Below are 22,644 nucleotides of genomic sequence, written 5' to 3'. Positions count from 1 at the left end.
TAGATAAAGATTCTCTTTGAGGATTATGCTAGCCTCCTGTCTATGAATACAGTAGAATATCATTAGGAATCATTTCATTGATGATTTATGTATGTATTTATTTACTTATTAATTCATTTGTTTGTTTATTTTGGCCAGCCATGTTTGGTTCTATCCTAGTTCTAAGGATTATCCAGTCTCTGGTTTCTGAACATCCAGGCAGTGTCAGGGGTGAGCTCCCTGTCCTGGCATGGGTCTCAAGCTGGACCAATTAATGGTTGAGACCTACCACAATTCCTGAAGAAAGTAAGAATTTATCCCAGCAATTTGTCTTGTAAGCAAGACAAATTTTACATTGAAGGCTCTACAACTGGATTGGAGTCTCAGTCAGTCCACTGGAGAACTTGCCTGGTTATAGGAGATAATCACTGCAGGCTCCATATTTCCCATAACTAGGAGACTTAGCTAGGGTCACCCTCTTAGATTTCTGGAAGATTCCACTACAGTAGATTTCCATTGCAGAAATGTGTCCCAATTCTAGTTGTATCTCCTAGTACTCTCTAGCTCCATTGACCCTCAATCTGATTCTTCCTCTTCCATCTCCACCTGTACCCAGTCCATTAACAATATATATTGTATTTACTCGTCCCAGGCAGATTCATGCCCCTGCTCCCACTTGAGCCCGTTCTTGTTATTTAATCTCTCTGAGACTGTGAATCTTAGCATTGTTAATTTTTAATTACCAGTTAACATCCATTTATAAGTGAGTATATACCATGTTTGTCTTTCTGGGTCTCAGTTATCTCACTCAGGATGGTTTTTGCTCTAGTTTATTCATTTGCCTGCAAATTTCATCATGCTGTTATTTTTTTTTTTCAAAAAAAAAAAAAACTGAGTAGTACTCCTTTGTGTAAATGTCACACATTTTCTTTATTCTTTGGTTGAAGGACATCTAGGTTGCTTCCAATTTCTTGCTATTTCAAATAAAGCTGCAAAGAGCAAGTTAAGCAAGCATCCTTCTGGCAGGATGGAGAGTCCTTTGGATATATGCCCAAAATGGGTATAGCTGGGTAAAGGTAGTAGATTCCCAGTTTTCTGAGAAACTGCCATATTGATTTCCGAAGTGGCTGGACAAGTTTTTATTTCTACCAGCAATTGAGTAGAGTTCCCATTGCTCCATGTCCACTCCAGCATGAGACGTCACATGTATTTTTGAACTTAGTCATTCTGATACATGTAATATGGAATCTCAATGTAGTTTCCTATCCATTTTTGTGATGGCTAAGAATGATGAACATTTTTTTTTTTTGAGACAGGTTTTCTCTATAGTTTTGAAGGCTTTCCTGGAGCTCACTCTGTTCACCAGGCTGACCTAAAATTTACAGAGATCTGCTGGCCTCTTCCTCCCGAGTGCTGGGACAAAAGGAGTGCACCATCACTGTCCAGCTATATTTAACAATCCTTTAAGTGCTTCTCAGCAATTTGAGATTTCTCTGTTGAGAATTTTCTGCTTTTATTAGTACCCCACTTTTAAACTGGATTATTTGTTTTCTTAACATCTAGATTCTTTTTCTTTTCTTTTCTTCTTTTTATTTTTTTTTATATTACATATTGATCCCAGTTCCCTCTCTCTCATATCATCACATGACCCCGAAATGCCCCTCCCTTCCTATGACCAACCCACTCAACAGGGTGGGTGAGGCCTACCAGGAGGGATCATCAAAATCTGTCAAATCATTTGGAGTAGTGTCTAGGCCCTCCCTCCTGTCTCTAGATTAAGGAAGTATCTCTCCATGGGGAAAGTACTCCCAAAGTCCATTCATGAACCAGGAATACATAGGGTTCCACTGTCAGAGGTCCCTTAGACTGTCCAGGCCTTCTGACTAAGACCAATGTTCATGGGATCTGAGTCTGTCCAATTCTGTTTTCCCAGCTATGAGTCTGGGAGTTCATGAGCTCCCCCTTGTTCAAGTCAGCTGGCTCTGTGGGTTTCTGTAGCTTGGTCTTGGCCCCTTTGCTTATCACTCCTCCCTCTTTGCAACTAGATTCTAGGAGTTTGGCTCAGTGTTTAGCCATGGGTGTCTGCTTCTGTTTCAACAGCTAGCACAAGAAGGTTCTAGGATGGCATATGAGTTAGTTACCCATCTCATTATCGGGAAGGTCATATAAGGTAGCCTCTCCCCTGCTGTTCAGACTGATAGTTGGCATCATGCTTGTAGGTCTGAGGACATTTCTCTAGAGTCAGTTCTCTATTCAAAATTATAATGGCTCCCTCTATTATGGTATCTCTTTTTTTTTCCACTCTCACCTATTCATTCGCCAACTCACTCTTCCTAGTCCCTCATGTTCTCATCTCCTCCCCTTCTCTTTCTCCTAATTCTCGCTCCACTTACTGCCTCCCCACCCCCAACTCAGGAGATCTTGTTTCTTTCTCCTTCTGTGAGGGACCATGTATGAATCTCTTCGGTTCCTCTTTGTATCCTAGTTTCTCTGGTGGTGTGAATTGTAGGCTGGTGATCCTTTGCTGTATGTCTAAAATATCATGTTCCTACCAAAAAGCATGGGAGATCTTTCCATTTTTTGGTATCTTCTTTAATTTCTTTCTTTAAAGACACAAAGTTCTTGCTAAATAAGTCTTTCGCTTGTCTGGTTAGTGTTACACCACAATATTTTATGCTGTTTGTGGCTATTGTAAAGGTTGATGTTTCTCTGATTTCTTTCTCCACCATTTTAGCATCTGTATAAGGTAGGACAAATTATTTTTATTTTTTTGATATAACCCTATATCCTGCTAATTTGTTAAAAGTGTTTACCATCTGTAGGAGTTCCCTGGTAGAGTTTTCACAAGTCAGTTATGTAAGCTATCATATCATCTGCAAATAGTGAGTTTGACTTCTTCCTTTCCAATTTGTAGCCACTTGATCTCCTTTTGTTTTCTTATTGCTCTAGCTATAACTTGAACTACAATATTGAAGAGATATGTAGAGAGCGTACAGCCTTGTCTTGTTCCTGATTTTAGAGGAATCACCTTAAACTTCTCTCCATTCAGTTTGATGTTGACAGTTTGTTTAGTGTATATTGCTTTTATTATGATTAGGTATCTTCCTGTTATCACTGATCTCTCCAAGACCTTTATCATGAAAGAAAGGGTGTTGGATTTTGTCAAAGGCTTTTTCAGCATTTAGTGAGTTTGTTTATTAGGTAGACCACATTGAAAAATTTTTATATATTGAATCATCCTTGCATTCTGGAATGAAGCCTACTTGGCCATGGTGGATGATTTCCCTGATGTCTTCTTGGATTTGATTTGCCAGTATTTTATTGAGAAGTTTTGCATCAATGTTCATGAGGAACAATGATCTGTAGTTCTCTTTCTTAGATGTGCCTTTTTGGGGCTTTAGTACTAAGGTAATTGTAACCTCATAAAGAGTTTCATAATGACCATATTGGTATTAGTTATTCTTTGAATTTTTTAAATTTATTTTATATAACCAAGTCTATTTAAATGAAAACAAACATTTATAGATAATATTTGGGAATTTGGGCGTCGTTTTTTCAAACTACTTCCTACTGGTAAGGGGTGCTGTCATGGGGGATTCAAAGAAGATTCAGAAATCCTAGCAATAGTCTGTAAGGCTGCTTTGTCCAGCTGTTTTGAATGTAGGATCACCTGGTACTCTGTTTCAGACGGTCTGGCTTAATCAAACCACATTAGTATGGAGGGAATCCACATCTTTTCATTTTCTGTGGAAACAAAAATAGAAATCCTTTTCCCCAGTAACTTGTCCTTCAACTTAAATTTTGGAGTCAAAGCATTTTTTTAATTTAAATTATTATTTTATATGTCAATACCAGTTCCCTCTCCCTCCCTCCTTCCCTCACTCCCTCCCTTCCTCCTTCCCTCCCTACCTCCCTCCCTTCTTCCCTGCCTTTTACCCTCTCTGCCCTCTCATATGCACTCTAACCACCATACCCTCCCATCCCCCCATCCCAATTCCATATGTAGGGGAATGCCATGCAATTGGGGTCATGTATATCTGACAGGTCATGTGAAGTAGGGACTAGGGCTTCTCTCCTGTCTCTAGATTAAGGCAGTTATCCCTCCATGGGGGAATGTGTTATCAAGTTACTTTTGTGCACCAGGGATACATCCTGGTTCCACTTGTCTGAGGTCCCTTAGACAGCTCAGTCCTTCTGGCTAAGACCCATAATTCAGGGGGGCCTGAGCCAGTCCCATGCTGGCTTCCCAGCTATCAGTCTCGTGGCCCGTTAGCTCCTCCTTGTTCAGGTAAGCTGTCTCTATCTCTATGTGTTTCTGCCACCTGGTCTTGTCCTACCCATCTGCATCTGGGTTCTAGTTTGACTCATTGTTTATGTATGGATGTTTGCTCCTGTTTCCAACAGGCATTAGATGAGGGCTTCATGGAGAAGTTAGTTGTTCATCTCACTCTCCAGGAAGGGTATTTATTGTAGCCTTTGCATGGAAGCTCAAATTATTAATTGGCAACAGTCTTGTAGTTCTCTAGACCTTTCTTTGTGTTCAAATTTATCTTCAAACCAATATTGGCTCCCTCTTTTATGTTCTCTCTCTCTCTCTCTCTCTCTCTCTCTCTGTCTGTCTGTCTGTCTGTCTGTCTCTCCTGCCTTCTATTCTTAACCAGGCTCAATCTTTCTGGTCGCACGTGTTTTCCTTTCCTCCCCCTTGTTTTCTCCTACTTCACTCTCCATTTGCTGCCATACCCACTTCCGCTATGCTCTGAGGGACTTGTCCCTTCCTGGTTCTGTGAGGGACTTTATATGAATCTCTTAGAATCCACCTTGTATATGCAGCAGAAGGATGGATTCTGTCTTCGTATGCATTCTGTTAGACTGTGTCTTTTTATAAGTGAGTTAAGACCATTAATGTTGAGGGTGAGTAAGGACCATTGATTGTTGATGCTTGTTTGATTTAGGTTTGTTGTTGGCAGTGGTATTGCTTTACCCTTGGTTTCTGGGGTAGTTGGATTATCTGTTTCCTACATTTTTGTGGGCATAGTTACCTTCCTTGGGTTGGAGTTTTCCTTCCGATACTTTCTGTAGGGCTGGATTTGTGGATACATATTGGGAAAATCTGGTTTTATCATGAAATATGTTGTTTTCTCCATCTATAGTGATTGAGAGTTTTGCTGGATACAGTAGCCTAGGCTGGCATCTGTGTTCTCTTTTAGAACATCTACCCAGGACCTTCTGGCCTTGAGGGTTTCCATGGAGAAGTCAGGTGTAATTTTTGGTAGGTCTGGCTTTATATGTTACCTGTCCTTTTTCCTTCACTGCTCTTAATCTTCTTTCTTTATTCTGTATGCTAGGTGTTTTGATTATTATAAGTCGAGGGTTCTTTTTTCTTTGGTCCAACCTATTTAGGGTTCGGTTTGATTCTTGTACTTTCATTGGCATGTCCTTCTTCAGATTTGGAAAATTTTCCTCGATGATTTTGTTGAATATGTTTTCAGCACCTATGAGCTGGGCTTCTTCACCTTCCTCTATGCCTATTATTCTTAGTATTATTCTTAGGTTTGGCCTTTTCACAGTGTCCCACATTTCTTGGATGTTTTGTGTTAAGGATTTGTTGGATTTATGTTTTTCTTTGGTCGATGAATCTATTTCTTCTAGTTTATCTTCTGTTCCTGAGATTCTCTCTTCCATTTCTTGAATTCTGTTGGTTATGCTTGCTTCTGTAGTTCCCGATTTTGTGTCCAGTTTTTCTATTTCAAGCACTTCTTCGGTTTGTGTTGCCTTTATTTTCTCTATTTCAGTTTTCAAATCATTAACCATTTCCTTAACTTGCTTAATTGTGTTTTCTTGGCTTTCTGTACTTTCTTTAAGGTATTTGTTCATTTCTTCCACTTTTTTGTTTATTTTTTCCTCCATTTCTTTAAGGGATTTTCTCACATCTTCTTTGAGGGCCTCTATCATTTTTATGATGGTAATTTTTAAGTCATTCCCTTCTTCTTCCTCTGCTTTGTTGTTGTGTTCCATTATAGTTGATGTAGATTCCCTAGATTCTGGTGGTGTCATGCTTGTCTTTCTGTTGTTAGGTGTTTTCATGTATTGCCGTCTTCCCATAGCTTCTTCCAGTAGGTCTTGGTGGGGTCTCCACCTCTCTCTATAGTACTTCCCCGGTGGGCTTATGTGGGTCAGAGATTCAATATCTGTAGCTCTGGGTGGTCCAAGCTCTATAGTAGGTCTCTCCGCATACAGGGACCCAGGGATGGGGTCAGGGCTGAGGATCCAGTACAAGATGCCACTAGCCAATGGCTCTAGCCAATGGCTGGTGAAAGAGGACAAAGGCTGAGCTGAAACTTGGGAAGTTTCTGCATGATAGTCTGATCTCACTGGAAACTGGCACTCTTCAGCTGAGGCCTCTTTCTTTAGCAGAGGCCCTGCTTTGGAGGTCAAGATCTTGCCAGAGGGAACTCAGAGTGGACCTGCAGAGATAGGCAGATCTCTGGGAGGGGCCCGGGACTCTAGCAGAAGACTGGAGGTGTGTCAGAGACCAAGCAGGTGGAAATTACGGGTGGTCTTGTGTGGATTGGCAGGACACCTTTGTTCAGAGTTGCTCCAAGAAGTCTCCGAAATAGAGCCGACTGTTGGCTCCACCCTCTGTTCCAGTGCTCAATCAGAGTGGCAGGACAGTGGGCAGGGTAGGGCACAGGGTAGGAGGGGCAGGCTGGTGGTGGAGATGGGTGGGGGTGTATCAGAGCTCCAAGGGTGCTCTCCATGTGGACAGGACACAGGAGCAGCGGGGTCAGGGGCCAATCCAGGGAGTTTGGGGTGGGGGGAGGTTGTAGGGAATAGGCTGCCCTGATTGGGCCCAGACTCACCTCTAGCCAATGGCTGGCTGAAGAGGAAAGAGGCTGAGCTGAAACTTGGGAAGTTTCTGCAGGATAGTCGGATCTCACTGGAAACTGGGACTTTCTAGCTAAGGCCTCTTTCTTTAGCAGAGGCCCTGCTTTGGGGGTCTATTCTTTGAATTTGTAGTAGAATTTTGCACAGAAATCTTGTGGTCCTATGCTTTTTTGGGGGGGGTTGGGAGGTTTTTTGTGACTCCTTCTATTTTATTAGGGTAATAGGTCTATTTAAATTGCTTATCTGTTCTTATATTAATTTTGGTGATAGCTATCCAAACATTTGTTCATTTCCTTTGAATTTTCAAATTTTGTATAGTATAGATTTTCAAATATGTCCTCAAGAATCTCTAGATTTCCTCAGTGTCCTTTTGTTATGTCCCCCTTTTCATTTCTGATTCTGCTGATTTGCATGTTCTCTCTCTGCTTTTTGGTTAGTTTGGTTAAAGGTTTGTCTATCTTGCTGATTTCTCAAAGAACCAACATTGATATTGATTCTTATATTTTCCCAGTTTCTGGGATTACTTTGCATTTTTTTTTTCCTAGTGCTTTCAATTGTGCTGTTAATTCTCTAATGTGACCGTACTCTGTTTTCTGCATATGGGCACTTAGTGTAATGAACTTTCCTCATAGAACTGCTTTCAAAGTGTCCCATAAGTTTGAGTATCCTGTGTCTTCATTCTCGTTGAATTCTAGGAAATCTTTAATTACCTTTTTTATTTCTTCCTCGATCCAGGAACGGTGCAATTGTGCATTGTTCAGTTCCCTTCAGTTTGTAGGGTGTCAGCAATTTCTATTGTCGTTGAATTCTAACTTCAAACCATGATGGTCTGATAAGATGCAGGGTCTATTCCAATATATTTGTATCTGGTGAGGTTTGGCATGTTGCCAAGTATGTGGTCAATTTTAGATATGGTTCCATGTAGAGCTGAGAAGAAAATAAATTATTTTGTGTTAGTATGGAATGTTCTATAGAGGTCTGGGAAACCCAATTGGGACATAACTTCTGTTAGTTCTTTTGTTTCTTTGTTAAGTTTCTGTCTGGTGGTCTTGTCTAGTGATGAGAGTGGGGTGTTGAAGTCTCCCAGTATAAGTGTGTGTGTGAGGTTTTATGTAAGCTTTGAGTTTTAATAGTGTTTCTTTTATGAATGTGTGTGCCTTTGTGCTTGGGGCATAGATGTTCAGAACTGAAACTGTACTGATGGATTTCTCCTGTGATGAATATGAAATGACCTTCTTCATCTCTTTTGGTTGATTTTGGTTTGAAGTCTAACTTGTTATATATTAGTAGCTACACCTGCTTGTTTCTTGTATCCATTTGATTGGAAGATCTTTTCCCAACATTTCACCCTGAGGTAGTGTCTGTCTTTGAAGCTTAAATATGTTTCTTGAATATAGCAAAGGGATGGATTCTGTCTTCGTATCCACTCTGTTAACCTATGTCTTTTTATAGGTGAGTTAAGACCATTAATATTGGGAAAAGTAAGGACAATTGATTGTCAATTCTTATTTGTTTTAGATTTGTTGTTGGCAGTGGTATTGTGAGTATATTTGCACCGATTTTTCTTTTGGGTTCTGGTAAAGTGGGATTATCTATTGCCTATGTCTTTGTGAGTGTAGTTAACTCCCTTGGGTTGGAGTTTTTCTTCAAGAATTTCTGTGGGGCTGAATTTGCGGATATATATTGTGAAAATCAGGCTTTGTCATTGAATACCTTGTTTTCTTTTTTATCATTAATATTTCATTAATTCATACCTATACTTTTATACAGAATTTTCAAGATTTGTCTTAAATCAAATGTAAGACATTGAAGAATCTTTATATATTTCAATTGTATAATTTTAAGATTTCAATAATTAAAGTTATCTGAAATATTCTAAAATCTAAACTATTGTGTCTTATTCATCTTAGTTAAATTCTACTACTTCTGTATTTCTTAACTACCATGTAACTATTCTCATACATTTGTTTTTTTCAAATGTGCCTAAATCTTCAAATCTTTGAGTTCCTGTGCTTTCTATGATGCTTATTTTGTTTTATAATTGTGCTTTGTTTCCCCTATACACTCTTGATTTTAGGTAAATATCACTTAGGAACCTGCTTTACATCCAGAGTGATGGAGTATCTTGTTTTCTCTGTCTATAATGATTGAGAGTTTTCCTGGGTATAGTAGCCTGGGCTGGAACTGTGGATTCTTAGTATTTATAGAACATCTATCCAGGAACTTATGGCCTTCACAGTTTCCATGGAGAAGTCAGGTGTAACATGGAGGGCCATGTGCAGTATGTGTAGAGCTGAATCAGGAAATTCCAAGGAGATGGTGGGGGGGTGTTGAACCCATGAGCAGGCCAAAGCTTATCCTTAACAGTGGGCCCAGCAGGGCCAAGGATGAGAGGAAGGCTCTGGATTGTGGATGGTCTGGAGTACCAGGAGTGGACCATTCAAGCCAAGGTAAAAGTGGATATAGAGATGCTAACCCAGGGAGTTCCCAGAAAAGGATGTAGGAGGAGGATTCTGCCTGGGCTGGTCCTAGACTCACCTAAGGCAAAAGTGAGGTGAAGGCAATGTCTATTTTCTTAAGTTCTTTATGTATTTTAGAAATCAGTCCTTTGTGATATGTGAAGTTGGTGAAAATATTTTTCCATATTGTGAGCTGCTAGTGTGTCCTATTGGTTTCCTAATAGAAATTTATCAGTTTCATGAGGTCCCCATTATTAATTATCAATCTTAGTGCCTGCACTATTGGTTTGAGTTCAGGAAATTGTCTCTGTTCCAATGTTTTCAAGGCTATTTCTCACTTTTCTTCTATCAGCTTTAGTTTATCTGGTTTTATATTGAGGTTACTGATCCATTTGGACTTGAGTTTTGTGTTTCATGACAGACATGGATCTATTTGTATCCTTCTATCTGCATATATCCAGTTAGACCAGCGGTATTTGTTGAAGATGCTTTTTTTTCCATTGTAAAATTCTGGATTCTTCATCACAAATCATACCTTAAGTTGTTTTGTCTTGTCATTTTGTTTTTGTTTTGTTGTTTGTTTGCTTGCTTGGGTTTTTGTTTTTGTTTGTTTGTTTTTTGCTTTTTGTAGAGGATTGTTTTAGGTACCCTGGGGTTTTTGTTTTGCCACTTGAAGTCAGTTTTGTTAGTGGTGTTTTTCCATTTGAAGTTGATTATTGTTCCTTCAAGGTTGGTAAAGAACTCTATTGAGACTTTGATGGGAACTTGTTGAATCTGTATAGTTCTTTTAGTAAAACAGCCATTTTAACTATGTTAATCCCACTAATACAAGAGCATGGGAGATCTTTCCATCTTCTGATAGCTTCTTACGGTTCTTCCTCCAAAGTCTTGAAGTTCTCATCATGCAGTTCTTTCACTTGCTTGATTAGACTTAAAGAAATTATTTTATATTATTTGTGAAGCATGTTATTTCTTTGTTTTCTTTCTCAAACCATTGATTATTTCTCCAGAGGAGGTCTCATTATTTTTAGTTTTGAGTTAATCTTGTATCCAGCCACTTCACCAAAGGTGTTTATCAGCTGTAAGTGTTCCCTAGTAGAATTTTGATAGTCACTTATGTATACTATCATATCATCTGCAAATAATACTTTAAATTCTTCTTTCCCAATTTGTATTCCCTTGATTTTCTTTAGTTGTCTTAGTGATCTAGCTAGAACTTCAAGTACTGTATTTAATAAACATGGACAAAGTAGACAGCTTTGTCTTGCTCCTGATTGTAGTGGAATTGCTTTGAGGTGGTCTTCATTTAAGTTGATTTTGGCTATTGGCTTGATATAAATTTCCTTTATTATATTTAGGTATGTCCTTTGTTTTCTTGATCTTTCCAAGACCTTTATCATGAAGAGGTGTTGGATTTTGTTGAAGGCTTTTAGCATTTATGAAATGATCTGAAATGACCATGTTTTTGTTTTGTTATTTTTCTATCAGTTTTTTTATATGAATTACATTGACAGATGGTCATGTATTGAACCATCCCTGCATTTCTTGGATGGAACCTATTTGATCATGGTGGATAATATTTTTAATGTGTTATTGGGTTCAGTTCGTGAATATTTTACTGAGGATTTTTAATGAGGGAAACTGATCTATAATTCTGTTTGCTGAATCTTTGTGTTGTTTGTGTATCTGAGTGACTGAGACCTCATAAAGAATTTGGCAATGCTCTTTCTGTTTCTAGTTTGTGGAATAATTTGAAGAGTATTGGTATTAGCTCTTCTTTGAAAGCCTGCCTGAATTTGTACTAAAAGAGTTTGTTCATTGGTTTTTTGTTTTGTTTTGGTTTGGTTTAGTTGAGAATCTTTTAATAGATATTTTATTTTCTTAACAGCTATATAAAATTGTTTATCTGATCTTGATTTAACTTTGTGAAGTGGTTTCTATCAAGAAAATTGTCCATCTTTTTAGGTTTTCCAATTATGTGGAGTACATGCTTTTGAACTTTCATAATGAGTCTTTGGTTTTCTTCAGTGTCTGTTGTTATATCTCCCTTTTTGTTTCTTATTTTGATATTTTGGATATTCTCACTCTGCCTTTTAGTTATTTTGGATAAGTATTGGTGTTTTGGTGATTTTTCTCAAAGAACCAACTCTGTGTCATTGATTTGTTTTTGTATTGTTCTCCTTATTTCTGTTTTATTGGTTTTAGCTCTATGTTTGATTATTTCCTGCTGTTTATTCCTCTTGGGTGTGTTTGCTTCTTTTTGTGCTAGAGCTTTCAGGTACACTGTTAAGTTTTAGTATGAGATTGTTTTAATGTCTTTATGAAGACAATTAGTACTATGAAGTTTCTTCTTGGTACCACTTTCATTGTGTTCTATAAATCTGAGTATGTAATGCTTTCATTTTCATGGAATTCTAGGAGGGCTTTAATTCCTTTCTTTACTTCTTCCTTAACCCTTTAGTCATTCAGTAGAGAGTCGTTCAGTTTCCTTGAGTTCATATGATTTCTGTTGCTCTGCTGTTGTTGAAATCCAGTTTTAATCCATGGTGGTCTGATAGAATACAAGGAGTCAAATCAACTTTACTGAGCATGTGTTCAGTTTGGAGAAAGTTTCATGAGGTGATGAGAAGGCAATATGTTCTTTTGTATTTGGGTGAACTATTCTGTAGATATCTGTTAGGTTTATTTGAGTCATACCATTTGTTAGCTCCATTGTTTTGCTGCTTTATTTTTGTCTGGGTAACCTGTCCAGTAGTGAGAATGGGGTATTGATTTTTTCCACTGTTAATGTATGAAATTTGATGTGTGGTTTAAGCTTAGTAGTGTTTCTTTTACAAATGTGGGTGCCCTTGCATTTAGTGGATAGATATTCAGAATTGGGACACCATCTTGGTAGACTTTCCCCCCCTTTGGTGAGTTTGAAGTGTCCTTCTGTATCTCTTTTGATTAATTTTCATCAGAAATATATTTTATTAGTTATTAAAATGACTATACCAGCTTGCTTCTTAGGTCCATTTGCTAGGAAAAACTTTTTCCAACTCTTTACTCTGAAGTAATATTTATCTTTGATATTGAGGTTTATTTCTTGTATTCAGTAGAAGGGTAGATCCTGTTTTCATGTCCATTATGTTAGCCTGTGTCTTTTTTATGGAGGAATTGAGTTCTTTGATACTGAGAAATAAGAGAAATAATTGGGCATTTCCTTCAGTATATATGTTTTTTGTTTTGTTTTGTTTTTTGGTTGATGAATAAAGCACTCTTTGGTAAATAGATGCTGCAAGATAGGTGAGGTGAGGAGACAAGAAGAATTCTAGGAAGGTAGTCAGGAGCCAGACAGAGTTGCCATGCTGCCAAAGGAATCATAACATGCTGATGCATTACTAGGTAAACCACAGCCTCATTGCAATACACAGACTGATAGAAATGGGTTACTAATTAAGACAGAACAAGCAAATAAGAAGTCCTAGTCATCAGCCAACAGATTTATAATTAATATAAGTCTTTGTGTGTTCATTTGGGGCTAGAGGCTACTATGGGACCAGCCTAGCAGACAAAAAACAAGAAAATCAAACAAACAAACAGAAAAACTTGTATCAACAAAGAGATATTGATAATCAATGATTGTTGATTTCTGTTGTTTTGTCGTTGTTGGTAGTGGTGGTAGTACTTGTGGTAGTATGTGTGCATGTCTTCTTGTGCACATGTCCCTATATGCAAGCATTATTTTTCCTTTGGTTTTGCTGGTGTAAGATTATTTCCTGTATTTTTATGGGTGTAGTTAGTCTCCTTAGGATGGAGTTTTCTTTTTAGTACCTTCTATAGGGCTGGATTTGTAGAGAGATACTGCTTAAATTTGGTTTTATCATGGAATAACTTTATTTTCTCCATCTATGATGACTATAAGTTTTGCTGGATATAATAGTCCGGACTGGCATCTGGTCTCTTAGCATCTGCAAGACATCTGACTAGCCCTTCTGGCTTTTAAGGTATCCACTGAGAAACAGTGTTATTCAAATATGTTGCCCTTATATATTACTTGGCTTTTTTCCCTAGCTAATTTTAATATTTTCTTTGTTCTATATGATTATTGTTTTCATTATTGTGAAAAAAAAGGGTACTTTCTTTTTAATGTATTTGATGTTCTATAAACTTCCTGTATCCTTATCGTTATATCCTTTTTAAGTTTAGAAAATTTATCTTCTATGATTTTGAGATTCTTTTCTTTCTTCTACTCATATTATTCTCAGGTTCATCTTTTCATAATGTCCCATATTTCCTGTATGTTTTGTGTCAGGAATTGGTTAGATTTGACATTTTATTTGACTGATGTATCAATTTCTTCTATTGTATTTTCTACTCTTGAGATTTCTCTTCCAACGCTTGCATTCTATTCTGTTGGTGATGCTTACATCTGCAGCTTCTATTCACTGACCTAGACTTTCCACGTTCAGGATTCCCTCAGTTTGTGTTTTTGTTTTTTCTTTTTTCTTTTTTTTATTGCTTATATTTACATTTTCAGGTCTTGAACAGTTTTATTCATTTCATTCACCTGTTTGTTGGCTTTCTTTAAGGGATTTATTTGTTTCTTCCCATTGCTTGTTTGTGTTTTCCTGAATTTCTTTAAGAGATTTATTCATTTCCTCTTTAACTATCTCTATGATCACAAAAATTGTTTTAAGGTCATTTTCTTGTTCTTTCGCTGTGTTGGAATCTCTGGCATTTACTATACTAGGATAGCTGTGCTCCAGCGGCGACAAATTGCCCTGGATATTGTGTGTTCTTATGCTGTCCTCTAGGCATCTGGGTTTAGAGTAATTATAGATTTAGGTGCTAACTACTAAATTTATATTTGTTGGATGAGTTTTTTACAATGGTTTGTTTCCTCTCTCACTTTTGACCAGAGTGGCCTGTGGTTCTGGTGAATGACAAGTCCTCATTTCCGATAGGGGGGTTTCTTCTGGGGTGTGGGATTCTGAGGTTCTGCAATTCTAGAAACTGGTGGGGTCTCTGGGGTTCCAGGTACCATCATGGCCTCTAGTAGATCGGGACATTTTAGGGTTCTGGATAGCTGAGAAACCTCTGGGTTTTCATGTACTGGTATGGCCTACTGTAGATCAGGGACCTTCTACTGGAGATGAGCAGTGAGGGTACTGTTGAGGGAAGGTGGGCATTCTCAAAGGAGTGTTGTTTGGCTATGGGCAGGCTATTACTTGGTGTTCTAGTTACCCATATCTCCCAGTAAAGCAGGGGGCTTCTGTCAGAGATGTGAGTCAGGTTTGGTGTCAGACATTTGAAAATACATTTAAAGGAAATCAACTTATGATTCCTGGCTTGAGATACCATATGGAGACCCTTACTTGATTCAATATCCATCCAATCTTAAAGACCAAATCCATATATAAGGAGAAAGATAAACAAATAATTTCATCTTAAAGATTCCTCTTCTAACCAATACAAGTATCACCTCAAGCATCCACAGTGTGGTCCTGCCCCAGGCTCACAGGCTCACAGGCTCACAGTCTCACCCTCACTGTTTCTCAGCAGACTGAAGAGATTTGCCTTTTTTTTTTCATGAAATGTTGGTTGCTGACCTGCTTCATATATCTATGAATATTTTTCATGGATTAGACCAAGATCCTGGACAGAAAAGTATTTGACATATCTGGTATAGCATATGCAGTTCATAAGTCAAAAGGATCAGTTTCCAAAGAATAGTTCAATTCTGTTTAACTCCAAGGGTCATGGAGCCAAAGGGTATGGTTATAACATTTTATCATAATAAATGACTCTAAGAAAATTCTTAAAACTACATTAAATTAGCAACTCAAAAACATCAATGGATTAGCATCAGCATAAGGAAAATGCTATTAATGTCCATATGTGACACTGTTAAGTTTTCTGCTTCCTTTTCTCATTTCTTTGTTTAATATCCTGAACAATTTTAACTTGAAAAGCTGACATGCACAATGATGGTTCTCTACACTGCCGAACCAGAGTATCAGACATACTACTCCAGCACAGAAAACCCCGTTATGGAAGACAGGGAGAAATAAGGACAGATGACTGCCCAAATATTTCTTTTATGCCAAGTGACTTGGAAAGGAAAGAGAATTCAATGTGTTTTATGTAAAAGCCCTGCAGCTACTGTACAAAGGAAAGCTTTTCCAAATGAAAGTTTCTCCTATAACACTCAGTATTTTCTGACTAATCTACTAAAAGCTGAAGTTCCATTTAGAAAAATTAGGCACTGAAAAAAAGAGCACTTAACATCTTCAAAGTAATGTTATCATCCTTTGTATCTCCCTATGCCTCTGGCAGGCTTTTCTTCATTCTTTTCTCAATGGTCTTAAGAAAGCCCAGGGAGAAGAAACTTTACTTTCTTGTAAAAATAAGGCCATTAATTAACTAGCTTTAATATTTTTATTCAAAAGCACTGAGGAAGTATTAAGCAGTGGTTAAATTCAAATTGTGCAGTGTCATTGTTATAAAAGTAATACAGGGAATTTGCAGTGTTGGAACTATTGTTAATGCTTTGGTTTATATGTGAGTAAAATTCCAAGATTCTTTTCAGGTCTGAAAGCTGACGTTCAATGAAATGAGAAGTATTGGCTCAGGACCCCCCAAGACCAAGTTCTCAGCAAAGGAAATGTGTTTGCCCCATAGGGACAGAGAAATAAGAGGTAAAAATAGGGAATAGAGAATGAGGGGAAAGGGGAAGGGTATCGAGGGAGAGAGGAAGGGGTATTTGTCTCAGAGTGGGACAAAGTGCTGCCCCTGGACAAAGAGCAGACAGATATAGCCCATGGAAAAATGGCAATATACAAGGTTATAAGGGGAAACCCTATGTAATGATGAGGTATTGAATTTTAATTGGGCATGTTAATTAGGACAGCCAAAGTGGGCTTCTAATTGCTGGACCTCAATATTTTGGTAGCTGGACCTTGATAGCCTCAGGAGAAGTGGCTAAATAAGGGAATAGACCTTGGTGGCTATTTTTAAGAAGATAATCTAATGGTTTTTAGCAAGGTACATGGAATGGGGGAGAAGGTCAAGGCCTGCCAGAGCCATGTTTGCAAGACCAGGGCTGGCTAGAGACCATTTAACCATAGCTCAGACTTTTGAATCTTATTTTCCATGGTAGAAGGCCACAAACTACAGAAAAAATTTCCTAGGGGATTTAGTGCCTACTTCCAGAGAAAAGCAATTTCTCTACTCTGACTAACAAAAAAAGGCTTGGGGACATTAATTGCAGATTTAGAATAAGTCTAGAATTTAGAATAAAGCACAAAAAGTAAAAGAAACATCTTCAAGAAACCTCCCATTCACAAAAGAAGATGGTGTGAATTTCCCTTCTCAGCTTTATAAGAACTGTGGCGCTTCATGGAAGAAGAAATACAGTGTCTTAGTTAGGGGACCAATGCTGTGCAGAGACACTATAACCACAGCAACTCTTATAAAGCAAACACTTAATTGGGATGGCTCACTTACAGTTTCAGAGATTCAGTCCATTATCATCACGGTAGGGACCATGGTGGTGTGCAATCAGACATGGTGCTTGTTAGTAGCTAAGAGTCATACATCTTGAGGGCAATAGGGAAGTGTGCTGAAACAATGGGCAGTATCCTGATCATAGGAAACCTCAAAGTCCACCCTCACAGTGGCATACTTCCTCTAACAAAACTCCATCCACTACAACAAAGCCACACCTTCTAATAGTACCCACTCCCTATGAGACAATGAGGGCCAATTACATTCAAGCTACCACATTCAAGCTATGAGAAACCCTAGGAATGCAACTTGAGGAAGCTGGCCAGAAAAGAGCACATGAAAATTTGGACAGCAAATTTTGGACATGTGTTCAGGTACTCATGCTAATGGAGTTGAGTCAAACAAAGAGATGTTGCTCAGAGACTGAGCCACAGGCAAAGGCCAAGCCACACACAAACACACACACACATGTGTGAGCATGTGTAAACATAATAATAATAATAATAATAATAATAGTAATAATAATAAAGAATGGTAGTCATTTAAAACTTACTATTTTCAAAATCAACTTAATGGTTGAACTAAAAACTCTGATTTCTTAGCTCTTTTGTGAACACTACTACAACCAAAGTTTGAATAAATGCCTTGTACTATGCTGTTCCCTTCTCAAGTTTTTGATGAGACTTAATAACACTGCATGTGACCAGTGTCTGGCACCATGTAGGCAGCCAAAACATCATAGATACTAACAATAATCATTATTCACAGTTTTATGCTAAAATAGATTAACTGGCCAATTTAGCTGATCTATAGGTTAATTTACTTTCCCCTCTATCATTTTAGAAATATTTATAAACACAACAAAACTAACACTGTTTCCTTTCCCTTCAGGTTTTTTGTTTTGTTTATTGTTTTTTGTTCTTGGGTTTGTTTGTTTGTTTGTTTGTTTGTTTGTTTGGAAATACAAATGATATAAATAAAGAAAACTCTGCAAGCATTCCAGAGATGAAGATGCTGGTTCCAGATTTCCTCAAGACTTAGTTGTAAACATGTGTACAGTGTTCTACTAGCCTAATTATAATCACAGTGTGTAACACTTCTGTTAGAATCTGTCTTGACACAGACAAAATGATCATCATCATCAGGCTACTATCTCCTTAGCATTGTCTTCCAATCAGTCCACCATGATCTGTTTGCACTCTGCTTATGCTCTTAACCCTGCCTCAGAACTGTAAGCTGTGTCATTATTACTGTGACTTGGGCATACTTATGTAGTCCTCTGATGCTAACAGGGATGCAAGAAGTGACATGTGTATGGATTCTGTCCAGTCTTCAGAGTGCACAAAAAATGTGGCCCAACCCCATGTACTAACAGTATCTACCTAATGATATATCAGTGTTACCTGAAGGATACAGACAGCCCAGCTCACCCCTCCCTCCTTTTCTGGCTTCCTCACAGTATGAGGGGCTGGGGAATCTGTGTGCATGAGTGATCACAGGAAACACACAATGATTAAAGTTGAGTGGGTCCCTTTTGGAGATTAGTGGCTGTTAAATTATTTCATGCTCTTGCTCCTCAACATGAATAAAAATAATTATTGGAGTCTGCTGTTCTATTCATTTAGTACATGAGGATATTTAGATGTTAATTACAAAGAAATAGCCTGCCCAGCAAGAGGGAGGAAGAGGACAAGGGATTCCAATGTCAATTGCATTTTTTCAGCTAGATTTTTTTTCCAGAGTTGCCCATAATTATATTTATTTCTTTGTTTTGTACTTTTAAGTTTTTCTTAGAATGTCCCAGTGTTTTAAAATCCACTGTGTCTTTGGAGATTAAAAGAAAAATCCATTTATCCAAACTCTGCTGTGCTATAAATTATTTCAGTTTCTGTTTGGTGTCTGGAGGATTCATCTCTTTATTGAGCATCTGTTAAACTCTTCACACAGAATACAGCACACTCAGTCCCTTCCTGCTAAAATGAGCTCTTTAAATCAGTGTTTCTTGAGTGCCTACTTACTACTGAGTCAAGATACTGATAAAGACAGTAAAAGAGAAGAGGGCAAATTTCATTCCTTCTCTGAAAAAGTTTAAATGCCAATCAAGAAGACAACAATAATATATCAAAATGATCTGATAAGTGTGTATTGTATACCAACTCAGGTTATACTCTGTGCTGGGTACATGAGGCATCTTTGCATAATGCTTTAAAGTGAATATTATCACCATGTGAAGAAACTGCAGCTGAGAAACACACAGTAAAAGCTGGGTTCATGCTGAGATCCAGGTCCTTCAGAACTCCCATTCTCTGGTCCCAAGTTTTCACACACAGCAGGTAAGATAATTAAAGACTCAAATCTACCATAAGAAGACAGAGTCTTTTAGTTGAGAAATAAAGACTCCAAAGATAGCAGATAAACCTTCATAGATATAGAGAGACTTCACTGAAGGGGACTTTGAAGACTGAAATCTGTGCAAATGGTAGGAGAGACAAAGACAAAAGCATAAGCATGCCATAGATAGGATTGGATTACAGAATTTCAGGTAGTTAAACAAGGAGCCCTGCACATCACACAATAGGAAAGAAAATGTCTTCTCAAAGCTTTTCTCTTTCATCTAATTTTAGTCAGGTACCTCTGAATTCTCCCCTCAACTGGACTGCAGATTGAGGAAACCCGTGATTTAATATTACCCCTCCATTGTCACCAGGTTGGCACAGCTCTTATGCAATACTTACCGCCAAAAATGTGCACTCCCTGTGACAGCCTGATGTCACTTCTGATATTCCTGTGTTGAGGTAGTTACTTTATAACATTGCTATTAGAAACTCATCTTACATCTCCTTGCAATATATTTTCCACAAAACAAAAATGCTTTTCTGGAGGATCTGGTCTTTGAGATCCAATCCCTATGGGGACCAGTGTCCCTGCTGAGTACCCTCAATGAAAGGAGAAACCTGCCTTGTATAATGTCCTGTTAGCAAACATGAAGGCTTCATTTAAGGACACCACAGTGCCTATCAAAGCTTTTCCTTTTCATGCCATCTTAAATACTCCACTACCTTCACACAGGAATCTGTACTGCTGAAGTTACTTGAGCAAATGATAATTCTCTTGACAGTATGGGAAAGAGTGAGAAGTAGGACAACATGTAATTTATCCATAAGTAGCAATTTGCCTCACACCATTAAAGCCCTCTCATGAACCTTTATTTCCCATAGGTTCAAGCCCAAAGTATTGAGCACCATACACAGGAAATCTAGGTTCATGATTCCACCTGCCATTCCAGTCCATACCTCTCCTCACTCTGTAACTAAGATCAAATGTTTCTGCTGCCCATCCTAAAACAGACTGTCTCATAGCTAGCTCGCCTTCATAATTTTCCAAAATCTAACATTTACTGAGCACTTGTGATGGGCTCTATCTCCTTCAAAATCTACACCCATTGACACCATCCATTTGCCACTATAACCTTGTAAGCCATAGGATTCCCCATGTGCATGAACGAGTTTAGTTATTCTCTTGCAGTCACCCAAGAATGGCAAAACATGAGGTCTTCTCTGGATTTCTGCCTTTGCTTTAAACCAAATACAGTGTGCTGTTTTCTCCTCACTAATGCAATATGTTCCCAGTATCTGCTACCAAAGTTCTAGGTATCAATATAAAGTTTAGCTCAAATTCTATTGCTTGAAATAAACCAGATGCCTTCCGCCCATGTCTGTGTTTGCTGTGGTTACAAGCCTAGTGATATTATGGAAACAATATTACAAATTTCTTTGTGTTTTTCCTGCTTTGGTGACATAATATCTGTTTCATATTAGTACTAAACATGATGCTTACTCATCCTCCCACTCCACATAGGGCCCCTGAAGTGTGCCTGTTGAAGAGTATAGGCAAACAAGTATGAAGTGGCCAGCTAGGAAAAGTTGTGGTAATGGGAGTTTATGTTTGTATTGGCAGAGAAAGAGGAATAGATGTTTTGACAGGCAAATCTGTGGAACTGTTAATTAGGTGCATGGGATAATCATATTTAAATAATTGTTTGATTCAGAACATATTTACTAAACTTCTTTGTGATGGTTCACTTCATTGTCAAAGGACAGGATTTAGAATCATATAGGAGAAACACTTCTTAAAGTATCTGAAAGCATTTCCAGAGAGGTTTAAGTGAGGTGAGAATAACTCTACCCCACACTTACCTCCACTCCTACCCCCCACTCCGACCCCGACTCCCACCTCCACTCCCACCACTGTGAATGTGAATGGCAGCAGCTCACCAGCTAGGGTCCTGGACTGAATAAAAGGCAAAAGCTAGTGGTAAAGCAGCATTTACCTGTCCCTGCTTTCTGATTGGATGCCATGTTGCTAGTCCCTGACCCTCCTAAAAGCCATGCCTTCACTGCTGTGATGATATATTGAACCCTGAAACTGTGAGCCAAAACTAAATACTTCTTCTCTTAAGTTGCTTTGTTGGATATTTTGTCTCAGCAACAAGGACAGTCACTAACACATTCTTCTATCAGCATACCACTGTAGCAAATACTTAAATTTCAATGCAGAAATTAGGAAAATAGTAGAATGCCCACTGATAGGATCAGGGTCATCCCTCTAAAGAGATGATATGTGTTGAACCTATGTTGGGTATTGAAACCAGAGTCTTAAAAAAAATCTTCCAGATAAAGAATCTGTATTTTTTTCAGTATCCATTTGCTCTTTTATTTTCTTTCACTCTAAAGAGAAGATACACCTTTGTCAACCATAGTTCTCCTTTCATCAGGATGTTCCTGGAGGTGGCTAGTAATGCAGCAGGGAGGCTTTGAATGAGCTTTACTTGGTATCAAGATTTCTGTGTTAACACTCCAGAGTTTTCTGCAGAAAACCTTAGTTCTTCGCTATTTTACATATATTTACATCCAAAATTAAGGAATTTTTAACCCTAGTGTGTGGAAGAATGAAGAGGCAATTAATACATTCTGTATAATTATATTCCAGCTCAAATTAAGGGACTGTTATGCATATCATATGCAGAATATTTTAGTAAGTCTGTTGACTTAATCAAGTTCCGAGTGAAAGAAGATAAACTACAGTAAGAATATGCTAGCAAACACTGAACAACCTGCTCTCTTTGGGGAGAAAAGCTCTGATCTGCAAGGGAAAATATTGTTGTTAACTGATGGCACCAAGCAGGGAATAGGCAAGGATATTGGACTCTTAATAGCCAGTGTGCCCCAATTCTGGTACCACTTGCTTCTTTCAAAGAATAAAACTTGCCACATTATATCTATTAGGCTTGTAACTGAAGAATTTGTCCTAAGAGATGGACCCAGTTACAAGGAAAGCCAGCTTCTACAAGAAGTAATGCCAGTCAGTCATGTATCTAATATCTTTGTAACTTGTGGCTCAATTAGAAGAAAGAGGGAGAGAGAGAGAGAGAGAGAGAGAGAGAGAGAGAGAGAGAGAGAGAGAGAGAGAGAGAGAGAGAGAGAGAGAGACTCAAAGCTCAAAAGAAAACAAAAAGTATTGTTCTTTCAAGGAATGAATCTGAATGACATAGCTTTTGTTGATGCCCAAGGTACCAAATGGTTCCATCTCTGGAAATGTTTATGACTGGGCAAAAAACAGAAACAGAAGTCATATAGGTAAGTTAAGCCAGTCACTCATAATATTGTAATTGTGTGTGTGTGTGTGTGTGTGTGTGTGTGTGTGTGTGTATTATTTATTGGAATGACTTACAAGCTACATCCAACTAATCAAAAAATGGTCCTCAATTAATGGAATGTCCTAGAATCTAGTGTTCAGTCCCACAAAGATGGTGTCTCTGGTTGGTCTTCTGTAG

The sequence above is a fragment of the Phodopus roborovskii genome, unplaced genomic scaffold (genome assembly GCF_943737965.1).
Source record: "Phodopus roborovskii unplaced genomic scaffold, PHOROB, whole genome shotgun sequence".
NCBI lineage: Eukaryota > Metazoa > Chordata > Mammalia > Rodentia > Cricetidae > Phodopus > Phodopus roborovskii.
Note: the sequence above shows the minus strand (reverse complement) of the source record.